Below are 17,807 nucleotides of genomic sequence, written 5' to 3' on the forward strand. Positions count from 1 at the left end.
AATTAAAGCTCATCCAGCAAAAGTCTGATGAAAAGCTCTATCTGTATCCTTCCATCTACCCCTAAATGTAGACAGAAAGACCCAAGCTGTAACTTCTTCTGACTTCCACATACACACTATGTCACATGTACCTACACATACATAACACACATGCACACACACACACACACACACACACTTTCCAAAACCTAGAAGGAAAGACAATACATTGAAGACCACATAAACTTTAGACTCAAAACTTGGAGAAATTGAATTGGAACTTCCTGGAAACGTTCCCCTTGAGGGCTGGTTCTTATCATAGCAGAAACTCATTTTTAAGCTACCAGACAAGAGCAGTCAACAATGAAATTCAACTGTAAAGCCTACAAATCACAGTAATTATTAGCATGGCAAAATATCACGAGGATACAGTGTCAACATTTTTATCTTGAGCTCACCAATAGCCATCGAATTAGTTTTCAGACACACTCAATGGGAGGGAAATAATGATTAGCATTGTAAACCTAAACAACTGCTTGCAACTGTAGAGTTGTATAGGGTACAGAGAACTATATTATAGAGTATAGAGACCCTAAAAGAGAACCGACTACACACACGTTCCAAAAACAGTTTAATTCCAAATTGTATTCTAAATGTTTGTATTTATTCACAGTTAATCCTCATAAAAGTAGCTCCTTGCAGGAATAGGCAGAGCCTATTAAAGAGATTCACAACTGCTCGAATGCATAGAATTGTTGATCATGTAGTGCCTGACGTCAGCTGATACATCACAGTCCTCAGGGAACATCTTGAAAAACGCTTGAAAATATTGTAAGAACCATGGCTACAAGTCTTCTGATGTACAATAAAGACTTCTGGACTTAACATGGAAGCTGTATCCATGAAATCTCAACACTTAATCACTTAAACAAGATGAGCACCATGACAATACCAGTTGATATGCCAAAACGAGCAGAGAAAAATCTTTTCTTTTGATAATCTCTTGTATTTATTAATTAGATTATTAAAAAATAACAATCCAAAGTCCCACACTCTCCCCTCCTCCCATTCCCTCCGCACACCTTCCCACTCCACCCCCATCTAATACTAAGAGAATGTATGGCACATTGCTTTTTTGAAAGGTCCAAGGCCCTCCCTACTATATCTAAGCTGAGCAAGGTATACATCCAAAGAGAATAGGATCCCAAAAAGCCAGTACATGCAGTAGAGATAAATCCCAGTACCACTGCCAGTGGTTCCTCAGTCTGCCCCAGCAACACAACTGTCAACCACATTTAGACAGACAAGTTTGGTCCTATGCTTATTCATTCCCAGTCCAGCTGGAGTTGGTGAGCTCCCATTAGCTCAGGTAAACTGTTTCAGTGGATGAAACCTTCTATGGTCTTGAACTCTTTGCTGATATTCTTATTCCTTCTACTCTTCAACTGGAACTTGGGAGCTCAGTCCAGTGCTCTGATGGGCGTCTCTGCCTCTGTTTCCAACTTTTGTTGGACAAAAGTTCTATAGTGATGTTTAAGATAATCATCAGTCTGACGACAGGGCAAGTCCAGTTCAGGCACCCTCTCCTTTATTGCTTAGGGTCTTAGCTGGGGTCATTCTTGTGCATTTATGGGAATTTTTCTAGAGCCAGGTTTCTTTCTAACCCCATAATGGATCCCTCAGTCAAGATATCTCTTTCCTGAGCAGAGGAAGTCTTACAAGGTTCCACTTCTAGATGAAGAGCAGGCTAGAAATGGCTTCCCAGAAAGAGGAAGAAACAGTCTTCCACAGGAATGAGTTCCGACAGGTCTTCCAAACCTAAGTGGCATATACATAGGGAAAATACTAAGTGGACTAAGCAAATTTTGTGTATTTTTTGTGTGTGTAACAATAATAATAATTAGAGAAGAAGAGGTCATGAATCAGAGATGTAATGGGGAGTACATAGGTGGAATTCAGAAAAGAAAGAGAAGTGATGTGATATAAATACAAACCAAACTCATGCATAGAATTATCAAAATTTTTAAATTAAAACAAATCTAACTGTGAAACAAAACATAAGGAAACATTAGAATTATTTGTATTAATTTAAATTTGATTACCACATATTATATGTAAAATAAGCTCAGGATTCTCAGTCTCTGGAAAATTAATGCTAATACATGAAAAACATACAAAAGGAGCTAGTACAATGTGACTTATACAGCCCTCTTTGTCAATTCACTTGTAAGTAAATATGTGGACTCTAGAATCTATGCAACTCTTGTTCTTTAAAACGTAAAATTTGTTTTGGGAATACTGCTGTTTATTTTAATACTGCTAAACAGTTATAATCACTGGTATTTTATTTTATTAAAATGCTGGAAAATTTAGAGAAAATTTGAAACAGAAGAATAAACATCTTTATTTAACTATACGCAAAGATTAGAGGAATAAAGGCCAACCGATTTTCTTAGTTTGTCTTTCTGTAATTTACACCTCTAACATTAGCCGGGAAAGCAACACTACAAACACCTGCTTCATGGAGTCATTGTTTCCATGGTGCCACTTCCCATCACCTATTTTTAATAGTTTATACAACAAGATCAAGGGTGTCCCAGCTGTTGCCGCCACTGTTGCTAAGCAACCTTTAAATCAGAGTTCAAGAAGACAAAGAATCATGCTTGAAATTTCCTCAAGTGTCTATTTACGCCCCCCACCCATGCTTTCTTTATTTTACACCATTTTCAGTGTTTATTTGCTGATGCTGTTTCCATCCTTTAATGTGTGTGTGTCTGTGTGTGTGTGTGTGTCCAAATGCTGCAGGAATAAGCTTCATACTTGTACTGATTTTCAAAAGGTAATAAATATGTTCCACCACGAACAATCTCCAACACAAAGCAAACAAATGTGATGAATTTGTTTTCTTTTAATAATCAAAAGAAGAGGTTGTTTTCTGTGTCTAGGATATCTTTCTAGACCTTAGCGCTGCTCTGCCTAGGGAGCTGGAGAAATGACACTGAGATCAATGGCTGGAGATGCACCGCCTGCAGAGAATTACAATGCCCTCCGAGCATTCTGTAATCTAAATACCCTTTCCTGCAAGACAGAGGTCAACTGGCTTTAAGAAAACAGAGAAGTTACAGGACATTGAACTTGAAATCCTTGATTGATTGATGCATGTAGCTATTTATTATAAATGTTGAAAATACGTTTCAAATATGTCTATAAAAATAAGGTTGTTTTCTCTACAAAAGGAATTTTTCATGGTCCAAGGGCTGTGTTATTTTTAATGTGTTAGTACCGATAATAAGCAACAGTGAAAGTAAATAAAATGAAAGTGAGATCTTAGTTTAATGAGTAATAATTTAAATAAGGAGTTGATTCTAGAATCTCTCAGACTACAGCTAAGAATTTGTGACCAATTCATAAGGCTAAAATGAATGAAAAGACTCAAAGTGCACATAAAAGCTAAATGTGCAACTGTGTGCAACTGTATGAATTCCTCATAACAGTGGAAAGTGAGGATAGAGTTCTAGGCTTATCATAGTAGCTCAACTCCCATTCTTAAATTTTATGCTCACCTTCTTCTAATGAAATACAATGCAATCATACCAATACCTATATATCAATATCTACATATATCATATATATGGAAAACAACAAAAACATTTACATATTGCTTACAAGATTTTTTCTTTCTAGCTGTCCTTTTTGTTTTTTTTTTAATTTACTTATTTATTTATTTATAAAAATTTCCACTTCCTTCCCTCCTCCCAATACCCTCCCATTCCCCCCACTCCCTCTCCTCCTCCCTCTCCAGTCCTAAGAGCAGTCAGCTGTTCTTAATTCTGTTAAATCTTTAAATACGTCTACTTTTATAGTCCTGATTTAAGATGAATACGTAGAACTTGGAGGTATCTATGTATATTTCTCTGAATGCAATTTTTCCTAAAGTTATAAAAAGTATTTTCAATTTTAATTTTATCATCAAACTGCTAAATACACAATATGACAAAATTTTGTCCCTGTTTTAAAAATCATCTCCCTCTTGCATTGCATCATTCATCTGGATGCTTCTCTATTTTTCCTTTAGTTCAAAAACGTGGCAGCACTATTTTTCTTAGGGTTCTACAATCTATCACTGTTTGGGTAAATTTTAACAACAGAGCTCTATTTTCTCTCAGTTCCAACAATTACAATATTAAGATTTGGATGGCAACACATTCTTCTGAGGGACTCTTTTTTGACTTGTATGTAACTACCTCTTCTCCCTATGCATTTCTCCCTTAGAAAGTCTGCATAATCTTTTTATCTTAAGAGAAACAAATTACATGATGGAAAAACCCATTACACTGACCCCACATAACCTTAATTAACACTTTAAAGACCTTACCTGTAAATGTAAATGCATTCTACTGCGCTGGAGATTAAGAATTCAACATCTGAATTATAGAGGAATAAATTTGTGTACTTTACACATGTAGACACAAATGTTAATCCAAATTATCCTTCCCTCTTCATCAGGAAAGAAATTTCACAATTCTTTTTTGCTGAAAGGATTTGAATGAAAGAATTTTGCCTTCATTCTACCTGTACAGAATGCTTTTATTTCTGAATTCATTGGAATCTACCTTTAGCTGAAAGTATTTTAAATTGCACCAATATTATCTCTTTATATATAAATTAGGTGTGAATACTTTATTTCATTAGAGAACACACATTTCTTTTTTCCTTTTAATTATATAAAATGCTGTTTATTTTCTCTAAAGTTCAGTTTTCTTTTTCAAATCCTTATGTCTTGCTTTCAAAAGCCTTTTCTTCCTGAGAGCACAAATTATTGCCTACTGTGATAAGTGGTATTTATCAGCTATACTGATACTATTTTCTTCAAAACCTTACAATTTAATGTCAATCTATTTAGCAGAATTTTTCTGAGATACACTGTAAAGTACATTTGATTCCACACAAGTTTTAGGGTTAAAAATCTTTAATTCATGTTATATTGGTCTTTACTTATTATTTTGAAAATGTTTTTAAGGTTTTCAGAGCTACCACTTTATCTGTGATCTAGATTAAAAGAAAGTAATTTGAGAATCAAAACAAAACAGGGGAAAATGAAAGTGTGGTTGGAAATAATCCACAGCTGCATGTATGTATATATGTATGTATGTATGTATGTATCTATTTATATGCAAGGGACTACACACAGTGCTTGATATCTATGAGTGTTCTAATTATATAAGATACCAGTTTCCAGGTAGAAATAACCTACTAAAGTGTGGAAGAAGCTAGGACAGTACAAATAAACATGCACTGGGAAAGTTGAAGACACAGACTTTAAAGAAAAGGGAAATAGCGTCAGCAGAAGATAGATAGATTTTGTAAACTTATTAACAGTTTTCTTTTCACAATATTAATCCTATTAAAAACTCATGGGCATGGGAGATCTTTCCATCTTCTAATATCTTCTTCAGTTCCTAACTTTAATGTCTTAATATTTTTAATATACAAGTCTTTTACTTGCATAGTTAGTGTTTTTGATGGCTAATTTTATGTCAGTTTTACATTGAGAGAAGGAACCCCCAGCTGAGAAAATGCCTCCTTAATATTGGCCAATCAGAAAGCCTGTAGAGCATTTTCTAGAGATTCCTATGGAGAGCCCAGCCCAAGGTGAGCAGGTGCATTCCTGAGATTGTGGTTCTAGGTTCTATTAAAAAGGAGGCTGAACAAGTCGTGATGAACAAGCCATCAAGCAGCATGCCTCCATGGTCTGTCTCTGCATGAGCCACTGCTTCCAGGTTCCTGAACTGTTTACTTTTATGATTTGACTTCCTTCAGCAATAGACTTATGGATGTGAAAGTGCAAGTCAAATGAATCCTTTTCTCTCTAAATTGTTTTATTCATGGCATTTCATCATAGCAATAGTAGCCCAAATTTTATGTTATTCCAAGATAGTATTTTGGAGACTATCTTATTTACCTGATTTCTTTCCCAGTCCTTTGATCATTGAATATAGGAAGGCTACTGATTTTATATGTTAATATTGTATCCTGCTACTTTGCATTTTGCTTAAAATGTTTATTAGTTGTAAAAAAAATTCTGATTGTTTTTAAGGACCATTTATCTATAAAACAGTATTGTCTGAAATAAGGATACTTGACTTTTTTTTCTAGTTTCACCCACTATAGTCCCTTCAGTTATCAAATTCCTCTAGTTAAAACTTCAAGTACTACATTGAGTAGTTATAAAGAGAGTGGACAACCTAATCTTGTTCTTGTTTCAGTAGAACTCTTTTGAGATTCTCTCCATTGAGGTTGAGGTTGGCTATGGTCTTGTTGTAAACTGCCTTTTTCATGTTTAGAAATATCCCTGGTATCCCCAGTCATTCCACAGAAATTTTTATCATGAAGGGATGTTGAATGCTGTCAAAATCCTTTTCTTCATCTGATGAAATGACCATGTGACTTTTGTTTTTCAGTCTATGTGGTGGATTATATTTACTGATTTATGTATGTTGAACCATCCCTGAAACTATGGGATAAAGCCTACTTTATCATTGTGGACAATCTCTTTATGAGTTCTTAGATTTGGTTTGCAAGTTTTGTTTTGTTTTCCACAAAAGCTGCACAAGATCAAGAGAGCCAAAATGCCTCATGGATCCTGGAGGGGCCCCTGAAACTATTCCCCTAGCTGGGGATCTATTGGCAATTAATGAATTCTGAGTAAAACAAAGAAAGTTTTTTCAGGGATGTAGTCCCTAAGAGACTACCCATGACAGAATAGGTGATCCTTGCACAAACAGACAGAATTAAGTGGACCTTGGATTTAAAATAAAGTGACTACATGAAATTTGAATGGAAAAGTGCTGTGGAATAATGTTCTTGTACCCTATAAAGATTTTTCACTCATATTGGTTTAATAAAACACTGATTAGCCAAGAGGTAGGCAGGAAGTATAGATGGGGTGACCAGTCAAGGAGAATTCTGGAAAGAGGAAAGTCTCAGTCTGCAGTCACCAGCCAGATGCAAAGGAAGTAAGAAGAGGATGCTGCACTGAAAAAAGGTATCAAGCCACATGGCTAAACATAAACAAGAATTATGTGATAATTTAAGTTGTAAGAGCTAGTTAGTAATTATAAACAGTTTATAATTAATATAAGCCACTGTCTGTGTATTTGTGACTGAATAGTCGAAGGACTGAGTGGGACAACAGCTTCTGTCTAGAGAATAGTGCTGGAGATACGAAAGAAGAATTTTAAGGGTGAACTGGGGAGTGTATTTGACAAAAATGCATTATATTTTCAAAGAAAGAAAAAAATATAAAAAATTGTAAGAAAACATGTCAAAATAACTTAAGTTCTTCAGAAAGTGAAAGAAGTAGAAGTAGCCTATCAATGCTTTAGTCAAGTCTCACTGTACTCATCATATTATGATCCTGGGTTATCGTGACTGATTTCAATATGAACATGATATGGTTATGTTCAGTAATGCAATTTTATGATGATACATTTTTAAACGGTTACTCAAACACATTTTTACTGTCCATGATAAAACGGTTCTTAATGAACCAATGATCCAAGCAAAAATGAGAAATTTAAAATTTAAAAAAAATGAAACTGAGTATATAAAAAAACTGATGGCATTTCAGGTTGAAAATAAAATCAAGATTGCAGAGATAAGGCTATAACAGTGAAAGAGACATGACCTGGAATTCAACATTTTTTTATGCTCTCACCAGAGTGGCAGATTTCAGGCAATTCTGTTACAGAGGGTCAATGTCAAAGTATTAAAGCCAGAATGCTTTCTGGAAATCTTAGATGTACAATCAAAGTTGAAAGTAAGTGTTGCCATTCAAACCAAGATGTAAAAGGTTTGTGTTTCCTCAAACCATCTTTCAAAGGACACAGCTCAGAAATGAGTGAGATGAATGGCTACTACTATTATTGTTGTGACAAAAAAAAAAACCCACAAAAATAGTTAAATTTTTGTTCCGTTCAAAGGTATAGTTGATGAAGAAGGAAGGCATGATGGCATAAGTGAGCAGCTGAGATTTGTCACTTTCTTGTAGGTTGGGGAAAAGCAGACAACATTTAGGACTAGATTATAGAACCTAACTGATGGCCTCAAGTGAACCACATTCTCTGCAAGTTTCTGTACCATTCAAACACAGTACTGCCAGTTGGGAACCACGTGTTCAAATACAAACCAGTGGGAACATGTCACATTCAAACTGCAATAACAGGGAAGTTAGTTCAGGATTCCCTCTAGAAAATGAAGCGTGTAGACCAATTAGAAAGCTACAGTGATTGACTTAAAATAATTTTTAAATCATATAGCAAGAACAAACTAGAAAAAACTAAAATATAAATCATAGATAAGTAACTCAAAGAGAATATATCATTATAAATCAAATCATCCTCCCAGTGATAAAATCTGAACATAGTTATGTAAAACTGTAAAATTTTGATAACTCTATTCCTAGAAAAATACAATTTTCTATAATTTGCTAAGAAGATAGAAAATTAGAAGACATTATTAAAGAAATTGCACCTTTCAAATCACTCTAAATGTCACCTACAAAACCACTTAGTCCTAATGCTTTCATATTTTAAGAAGGAAATTGCAGAACTCTTAAACTATTAGGATTAGAAAGATGAAATATTTCAGAAATTATTGTTTGAAGTTGAGTAACTTTGTTGTTGAAATGTGGTAGAAATATTACAGAAAAAATCATATATCAATCCTGCTGTTATTACAAATACTTAGTAATAAATATTAACATACTACTAACGTCTATAATAATTAAAATAATAAGCTATAGTTCAGAAATGTCATATACTGATAAAAACTAAAATTCAGTCAGTGAATCTCTTCAAAAGATTAAGCTTTAAGATTAATGTTTTCCTCTTAGTAGCTGCAAAAATGCTTTATGTAATTTAACAAGTGTTATTTTTAAAATAGTAATCATGTAATAAAATTATTTTTGGGAAATTATGCTTTCAAAAGGTAAGGCAAAGAAATTTTCCATTAAACACGGATTTTTCTCATGGATGTTTTCATAATTGATAAGTTAAAATTATCTCTGTGGTTGGAAATGCTACAGGGCACTGTTAGTCACTGTCAGAAAACATTGAACTGAAAACTTTTGTTAGAACAGTAAATAAGTAAATTGAATGTCTAAGACTTAGAAAATGAAGAACAAAACTAAATTTCACACAGATATGTCTGTAGTTACAAAAATTCTAAAGAACTTTCAAATTATTTGAGTACATATATCTAGCATTTGTTAAGATACAAAACATTTATGAAAAATAATATACCAGCAATGATAAATATTAAAAAAATTAAAAGTAAATAAGTTTATAAAGTTATTGCCATCATAAAATAGCTACTGATAACATTAGTGGCAGATTAACAAATATCTATATTAAAATTTAAAATAATATAGAATAAAATTACATATCCTTTGATGAAAGAATAAACCAATGGGTTTGAAGATTCAATGATAATACTGTCACTGTCCTAAAAGTGATATATTAAATCAGTGTAATTCTGGGCAAAAGGTATCAGTACAAAAATTATCATTTCAGGCATAAGCATAAATTCTTAGATACAATGTAAATGTTAATAGCAAAAGGAAAATTGTAACTTGATCTTTTACCCATTAAAAGAATAATATGAGATATACAAGGAGAAAGAAAAATTTGTAGCTATAGCTCCAATTAAGGTCTAATAAAGAAAATGTACAGTTTAAATTCATGAAATAATTATCAGACATTAAAAAATACAGCAGATGATTGAATGAGATCTTAAGACATTACCATGACACCAATGACATTGACAAAATTGTGTAATTACTGTAGTGATGAAGGAAATGTAGAAACTGTAAGTGCATTCGATGCAACACCCAAAACAACAAAATTGAAAGGATATAGGGCCAGGTATTTATCAGGATCTGCTTCAACCAAGAGCCCCATGCACTGCCAATCTGTGTGCCATTATAGGGATATTTGACCCTCATCTGTTAATACTTAACCTTAAGTATGACAAGAAATTCTACTTCAAACTATATACCTATGGTAATCACAAAACTGCGCAAACATTTCACGTTGTCAATAGGAATACGTGCTTCAAACAATGGAAAATAAGTGCCTGTCAATAATGGAACTGGTGCCACAAACGTGTTTTGTTGATTTATTGACATATTGCTAAGAGAAAAATAACTCTTGCAAAAGGATTCACAGAAGATTTAGGAATAAAAAGTTGGTGTTTGCCTTTTGTATGATAATTATTAGCTGTACTGTAGACCTAAGTGGATGTAAGTATGTGTATGGTAATAAAACAATGAAATCCAGGAAACTATTACCAAAAAGCCATCAGCCTAGAAGTCATTACTATTTGTATAGTATTAAAGCTAAGAAATTTCACAAAAGTATTTGGAGATTAGTTGATGTAGAGAATAAATGCACAACATTCACATGCGTTTACTCAACTACCAGATTAAATGAGTTTCCTGATTCAGCAGTAATTGGCATGATTTTAAGAACAGGTGTTGCTATTGAGTTGTTGGGATACAATCTAAATAGGATATGCTACAAGAGAGAATGAAAGGAAAGGAGGTGAGAAAAGTAATGTAACTCCATACAAATTTAGCTATAGATGACTAAGAATACAGGCTTAATGTCAAGATTAGGAGTTGTAGAATCTCAGTGATAAAGGAGCAAGGAAGGATCCTTTCTGCATCTTGAGGTGAGTGGATTCATTCACATTGCACTCAGAGGACTGGACATGATTCAGCATATGCATGAGAAATGAAGGGAAGGCATATGGGGTTAGATGCAGGAACTGGAAAAACACCAAACATGGTATGTGGAAGACAGAATTAATTCAAAATGTCATTTCCCAAGGTCATTCATTATCCTCCTTTTTCTATATTTCTGGAGAATTTTGAATTTTTAAATATGTAACATAATGTAGACGAATCTTAATTATAGTTTGTTTTTAGCTACACAGGTTCCCAAACAAAAGTACATTTATTCATTGAGTGAATATCCAGAACAAAATCAGAACTTCTAGAATATATTTACTCTCAGTGGACACAGTCTCATCTTGTTTTCACTGACATTTATGACCCAATTCCTACAGCTACTTATGTATATAACTCTGTTCCAAAGTAAATACTGTCTTTTATTTATTTTGATCTAGTTAAATCTATGTTTTGTGAATGTAGCAAGACAAATGTTTGTCTATGCTGATGTCCCTAGTAGAGGTGGTTCATTAGTGTTTGTAATCTACACACTAATTCCAGCAGACTTTGGTGAATAATGTGCTTGGTTAATCTTTGCAAGATTTAAGCAAAATTCAGCCAGGTTTCACTTTGGTTCTGCTTCTTTCTACTCTTTTTTTTTTTTTAAGAAGATCTACAGAACGATCTCTATTCGAGAGCAACTGTGTGAAAGTCACTGTCAAATAGAGACTTTTATGCACTGCATTAACTCATTTGAAGACTAGGATGCATGCATATAAAATAAATAAATGGGAATTGTGGGTAAAGAAGGTATTTAGGAAGAGTATTTGATCTCCCTGTAAAATCCAAGAAACTAGAATGAACTACTGGAAGAAACAAAGAAACAGAAGAAACACCATCGAGAAGATCAAAAGAATAGGGAGGTTATAAATGTCCACCTCCCATTCACACTGCCATGCAGTGACTCACTGTTAAGAACCTGACACTTAATACACAGTTTCATACTTTTCCAATTTGATTAACACTGATCACTCATTTGCTTGTGTTTGTGGCCAAGGTAAGAGAGAGTTCCATAAGCCATGTGGCCAAGGTTGTGGGTAGAGAACTCTACTTTGTACAAAGGAAATATATTTCAGACTTAATGCAACACCAACCTGGACAATTTAGAGAAATAAAAAAAAATCATTTTTTTTCTCCTTTCTTTACTCCTCTTGATTGTTTGGTCCTATAATATATTGTTACTATTTACTAAATTTTGTTTAGTTATACGTCTCATCGTGTAGTAATATTTTCATCAGTCTTCTACTGTCCCATCTTCCTGTCCAGTACTGGTTTTAGTACACAAAAGTTAAAATAGAGTGCGCCACAATCTGGGAACAAACAAAATAAGCTAAAAATCAAAGAGACACCCTCAACTGAACTATAGTGCTTTTAAAAGCTTAAAACTGTAAAATCGCTGTCTTCTGGCAAGGGTAGTCGAATATAACAAGTGTGGAGGTATGAGTTCTATAAAGGGCTATGTGCACAACAAGTTATAAAATAGGGAAAATAAAAGATATGTAAACGAACAATAACATACCCCTAAGAATTTCCTAATCCCTGTTTTATGGCCCCTTTAAAATTTAAAATGCAGATTTCAATTTAAACTTTAGAATCCCTCAATGATATTTATTTACCCCATTCAAATTCAAATTTTAACTTAAAATTGACTTCACTCAAATGTTTCATATTTTCTTGAAAATATGGACTCCTCTCAAATCCTGAATTCTAATTTTAAGGCCTTTCTCAAGGACGTAAATATAATTATTTAACAAATGTGGTAACAATTCAGAATCAGATGTTCTGAAGAGAGAAGAGAAGAGGGCATCCATATTAAGAGACATTTGTCATTTACAGATGTATATGGGACTAAAGAAGCTGGGTATCATTTACTGGTGCTAGTGACTAGATGACACCTTGAAAAATTAAAGAATGTCTTTCCTCAACTTTAAATTTCTGAAAACATATATTACTGTTGACATTTATGTAGACGTTAAAAGTACATTCTAGGGATATATAGATTTCAGTAAATAATGTTCTCTTTTTCTTTCTCTATTGAAATAACAGAAGCATGTTATTCAATCACATATTTTGCATGATAAAACTACTTTCATTGCTCTATTCATTTTCTGTCTTCTAAATTCCAAATGTGCACAGTAGATGTTTACTTTTCTACCCATCAGCTGCACCAACATCTTCATTCCATGCTAATTATAGGAGGAAGTAAGAAAAAGAGGCGGTGGGGGCAATTTCAGCGTTGTTTTGTTTCGAAAAACACACACAACTGTTTTAGACTCCAGGTGAATAAATTCCAGCAATTGCATCTTTCTGACACATCAGAAAGTAGAATAGATCAACATTAAATTCAATGAATTGATGCTGGTATCTAATAATCATTCTACTTATGGTAGCCTACTAGGTAGTTCACAAAAGCAAGGTCACCATTGCCTTTCCTGTCTACAAATTATCATCATAAGATTGTTTTGGATAAGCAGGGTTGAGCTGCAGAGCCTCCTTGGCAGTTGCTAGCATTTCAGTATGGGCAGGAGCAGCAGAGACTGTGAAAAGTAGTCCTGAAGCAAGCAAATGACAGCTCCCACAAATGAAGGGAAAAATGTTAAAACAATAAACAAAAGAGAAACAATTACTTGCTCATTACAAACATGTCATATTGCATTCTTTATTTTGATTGTGGAAAATTAGCCATTGACTACCAGGAACAATTGATTTTCCTTCACAGCTGTTTTCTAATTACATCTGCACACAGAAAATTCTAGTGCAGCCATTCCGCTGTTCAAAGGGAATTTTCTTTCATTATTGTTGCTGCTCTGTGAGCTTTGCCCAGCAGTATGACTAACCATCGTTTGAAACTCAACTGCATGTCGATAGTGTTTGGATTAAGAGCCAGGCTTTTCAACAATGTTTTAAGACCTGAAATACTTTAAATTATAAAGGGCTGGACTGAGAGTGAAAGCTGGGTGTGCAAATTTTTGGCTAGATGCAATTACATAACTTTCTTTTTTTTTTAATCATGCCATCGAAACAAGGAAATGAAATAAAGATATCTTAAACCCATACATCCGTTTCTTAGTCACTGTACAGCTTTCAATTGGATCTATTTTTGGCTCTGCGGTTTCTGATGAGTGTTTTGGCACAGTCGTGCTGGGAGGGTGGAGGGTGATGGGCAGTTTCCTGTCAGTTGATTCTGTGGGTAAATTCTAAGCAAAGAGCATGGAGATTATTAACAGGCAGGATTCCAAGGTTTCAGAGAAGCAATTGAAATTTTGGATGCTTCTCCTAAACTCTTCAGAATTTCTTCCAAAATAATTTCAGTTTTAAACCAAGGCCAGAAAAGTGAAAGATGCCCTTGGGAATTTTCTAGGACTTGTGGTTAGTGAAAGAGTTCTTTAAACACTCTATCCTTCAGAGTTTAGACTCTCTGATTAATCTTTCCTGTAACTTATATGGAATCAGGAATATTAAAAAACTCTACTTAAATTTACAGGTAATCTTCAGATAACTTTGCATTTTCCCAATGCCATAGCTTAAAAATTAGCCATTTAATGCTGAAAGTCTGGACTGTACCAGCAGGGAAGAGCTCTTTGTTGTCAATTATTGAATGTTTGCTATTTTTTGACACAAGTTAGCATACATCTGTTTGCCCCATGGCAAACTCTTTAATCCGATGAGAACACTAATGTTTATAGTTCCTCTATTGAAGTAGTGTGGTTTTAACTGTGTTATTTTCTTTGGAAAAAACAAAAGATTTTTCCATATCCTATTATATTTTAATATTTCCACCACAAATGTTAACATTATAGTGGTAATTATTGAATTAAGCTGAATTTGGTTTCATCCTGCCTCAGTACTTAGAATGATTATATTATTTTTAAAAAATATTCAATCTGATTAAATAAACAGAAAAGCTTAAATGAGAAGGTAGAGTTTAGCTTTGTTGTCAGTTTTTGTTTGCTTTATAATTATTTGTGACAATAGTTTCATGTAGCTCAGGTTGGCCCAGAACCCATTATGTAGCTCTGGATGCTTTAAACCTTCACAACCTCTTGTCTCCACTTACTGATCATTCAGATTGAAAGCATTTGCCACCACACCCAGCTTTGAGTGTACTTTGTAATAATTGATCTGTGGGTCTCTACAATCACCCAAGCCAAGCTTCAGCCTATTTCAGACTGTCAGTTGATCAGATTATATCCAAAGAAAGCAAGCTCTAGGCTCAAACTCCAAACTCAATCAAACTCCTATATTTCACTGCCTCTTCCTTTCCGTAAATAATTGCTGGTTGTGCTATAGAACCAAGATCTCGTAATTCTACTTGATCAGAAGGTTCCATCAATAATAGCACACTTACTTTGGAGATTTTGAATGAGTGTTTTTTGATTTATACTCTACTACATGCCTGCTGTCATGTTTTCTACCATGGTGATAACGGACTATGCCCATGAAACTGTAAGCAAGCCTTCAATTGAATGTTACTCTTAATAAGAATTTCTTTAGCCACTGCGTCTCTTCACAGCAATAGAGCAATGGCTAAAACCGCAGCTAATTTAATTGAACCAAATTAAATTCTTAAAACATTATATTTTTTTTCACATGACCAAAGGAACCAGAAATATTTAAGGTAAACATGAATAAGTATAACACAACCACTAGTGGATAGTTCAGAGTTTGACCAATGAAATTGTGAAGGTAACCTTTATTTTGCACATCTTTGATGCCTAGTGCCCAGCACTACAAACCAATATAATTGTTGGGAAGTAGGAGCAATGCCAGAATGTCAAAAGAATATGAGAAAATACGTTGTTTAAATGGCATGAAAAAATAATGTTATTAACAATGATCTCAGCTATCTGTAACAACTAAAAGGATTTTCAGAAGCGTTCTACTGAATCAATGGGAAAAAATCCATGTCATCCTTTCATCAGAAACCACATAGTTACCCTCAGAGAACAAGGAAGTTTGCTATTCAATACCTTTCACTTGCCTTTCCTTCACTAAGCTATATTGAACGCTAATAATAGAAGCACAATGTACATTTTCAAGCCTTCATGTCCCAATGGATTCAAACAATTGAGAAAGTTAGAGTTGAAACTACTGCAACAAGAAATACCACATTTCAGTGTACAGGAATTCACTACTAAAAGTCAGAAACTGATAATAAGGATATTCCAAGTGTAGCAATAACTGAAATGTCCTTACTTTATGTATTTCTAATTGTGCTTTCTATCAGCTATCAGTATCAGCAACAATAAAACTCAAGGGAAATGTAAAAATAATATGTTTGCTTTTTCTCATTTTTCTGTACCCCAACAATAGTAATAACAAATTCAATTCTGAAATATAATTTTGTTTGATGTGACATAAGTTTACAAAGGATTATATATTATGCTAACACATTTTGTAAGTATAACTTTAAATAAATTGACAAGAAATATCTATATTAGTGTTTCGTTTGAGAAGTCTAGTTTTTATAGGTTTGGATTATCAGCAAATTAAGTTATTTGGTATTCAGACACACAAACTCTTTATTTTCCAGATGGGAGTTCCAGTATGTGCATATTTGTTAGTTATTTTTCTGTTTCTATGATAAAACAACATCAGCAAAGGCATTTTAAAGAAGATAGAATTTATTTGACTTAAAGTTCCAGATGAATAAAACTCCATCATGGTGGATATAGGTAGCAAGGGGCAGAATTTTTGGCAGGAACAAGAGCAGAGCTTTAACTGCAAATGCCAAAAAGAAGAAGGAAATTGTGGGTGGAGCAAGGATATGAAATCTCAATCTCACCCTAGTGACGGACTTTCTCTAGGAAGGCTGCACCTTCCCATAACCTCCCCAAACAGTATCAACTGGTGAGCAAGGGTTCAAATGCTGAAGACTGTTGGGGATATTTCTCATTCTTGTCACCATTGGATATGAGTGAAAAAATACTTTAGATTACTTTTAGGGAAGGCATTCTAAATTATTTAAGTGAATGTAATTCATAGTTTACTGTGTCTGGAAATAGAATATCGTTTTTGCATCTTGCTTAGATTCTCAGAGTACGATCTTTCTATTGGGCAGTTCCAATGAATAATCCAAACTTGTAAACTATGATTAGTAAACCTGTCATCGAAAGCCTTAAAAGGATCAAGTTGTAAATAATTTACTCACATATAGTTTTCAAAAGTCCTCAGTAATCAGTGAGTGACAGTTTTTTGGTGATTCTAATAAAGAGTTAAGTGTAGAACTGACAATTGTGAGTTGAAGGCTTGTGCCCTTTACTGAGAATATATTTGTAGAAGCTATAACCTCTAATGGGCTATTTATGGATGGTCCTATGGTCCTATTAGGAAGCAAATAAGATAAAATTGGGTCATCCAATTATAGACTTTATCCAATAGAATTTGAAGAAAGTACACCATGGTGAGTTCATGCACATGCACCCATGTGAATTGTGAATGTGTATGTGTGTGTGCGTGTGTGTGTGTGTGTGTGTGTGTAAGTGTGAATTTGTATCTGAATGCAATTATGTGTGGTGTCTACTGTGTTTCACATACCTCCATTTATTTCATTTAACAACTATTGTAAGGAAATATAATTAATAAGCACACAGTCATGAAACGAACCCGTATCATATACCAAATCCAATATCTCCTTCATCTTGGGTATCCAGTCTCTAAAACTGTAAGAAAGTATTTTCTTATGAAAGTGACCAACCCTATGGCATTTTGTTATGACAGCTTGAAGAGTCTAAAACAGAGGATAATAAAATTGAATTGCTGACTTATAAAGCTCATACCATAAATTGCAGCTGGTTTGTTGGAATTATCTGGGATAATTTCTTTTTCAGAACTTGATATGTATATTTCTAAGCATGTTTTTAATCTCACTCTATGCTTGTCACTAGATTGTAATATATATGTATATATATGTATATATATATATATGGCAAATAGTGATACCCTAGTTAGACTCCACATTAGAAACCATTATACAATTTATCTAAAGAGTTAGATTTTTCCCAATCTAGAGTGTGAAACTGTGCAAGTTCTCAGTTCC

The 17,807-nt window shown here is 33.9% G+C and overlaps 1 long non-coding RNA gene across 1 annotated transcript in view; it reads right to left on the minus strand.

The window, feature by feature from the left end:
* Positions 1-696: 696 nt before the first annotated feature.
* Positions 697-17,807, minus strand: part of LOC125394426 (uncharacterized) — an 83,081-nt gene continuing 65,970 nt past the window's right edge. The window contains exon 6 of the long non-coding RNA XR_007230216.3: positions 697-1,797. This is a non-coding gene — a long non-coding RNA (uncharacterized LOC125394426). The remainder of the gene's footprint in view (positions 1,798-17,807) is intronic.

This window comes from Myodes glareolus, chromosome 1, assembly GCF_982192425.1.
Source record: "Myodes glareolus chromosome 1, mMyoGla1.1, whole genome shotgun sequence".
NCBI lineage: Eukaryota > Metazoa > Chordata > Mammalia > Rodentia > Cricetidae > Myodes > Myodes glareolus.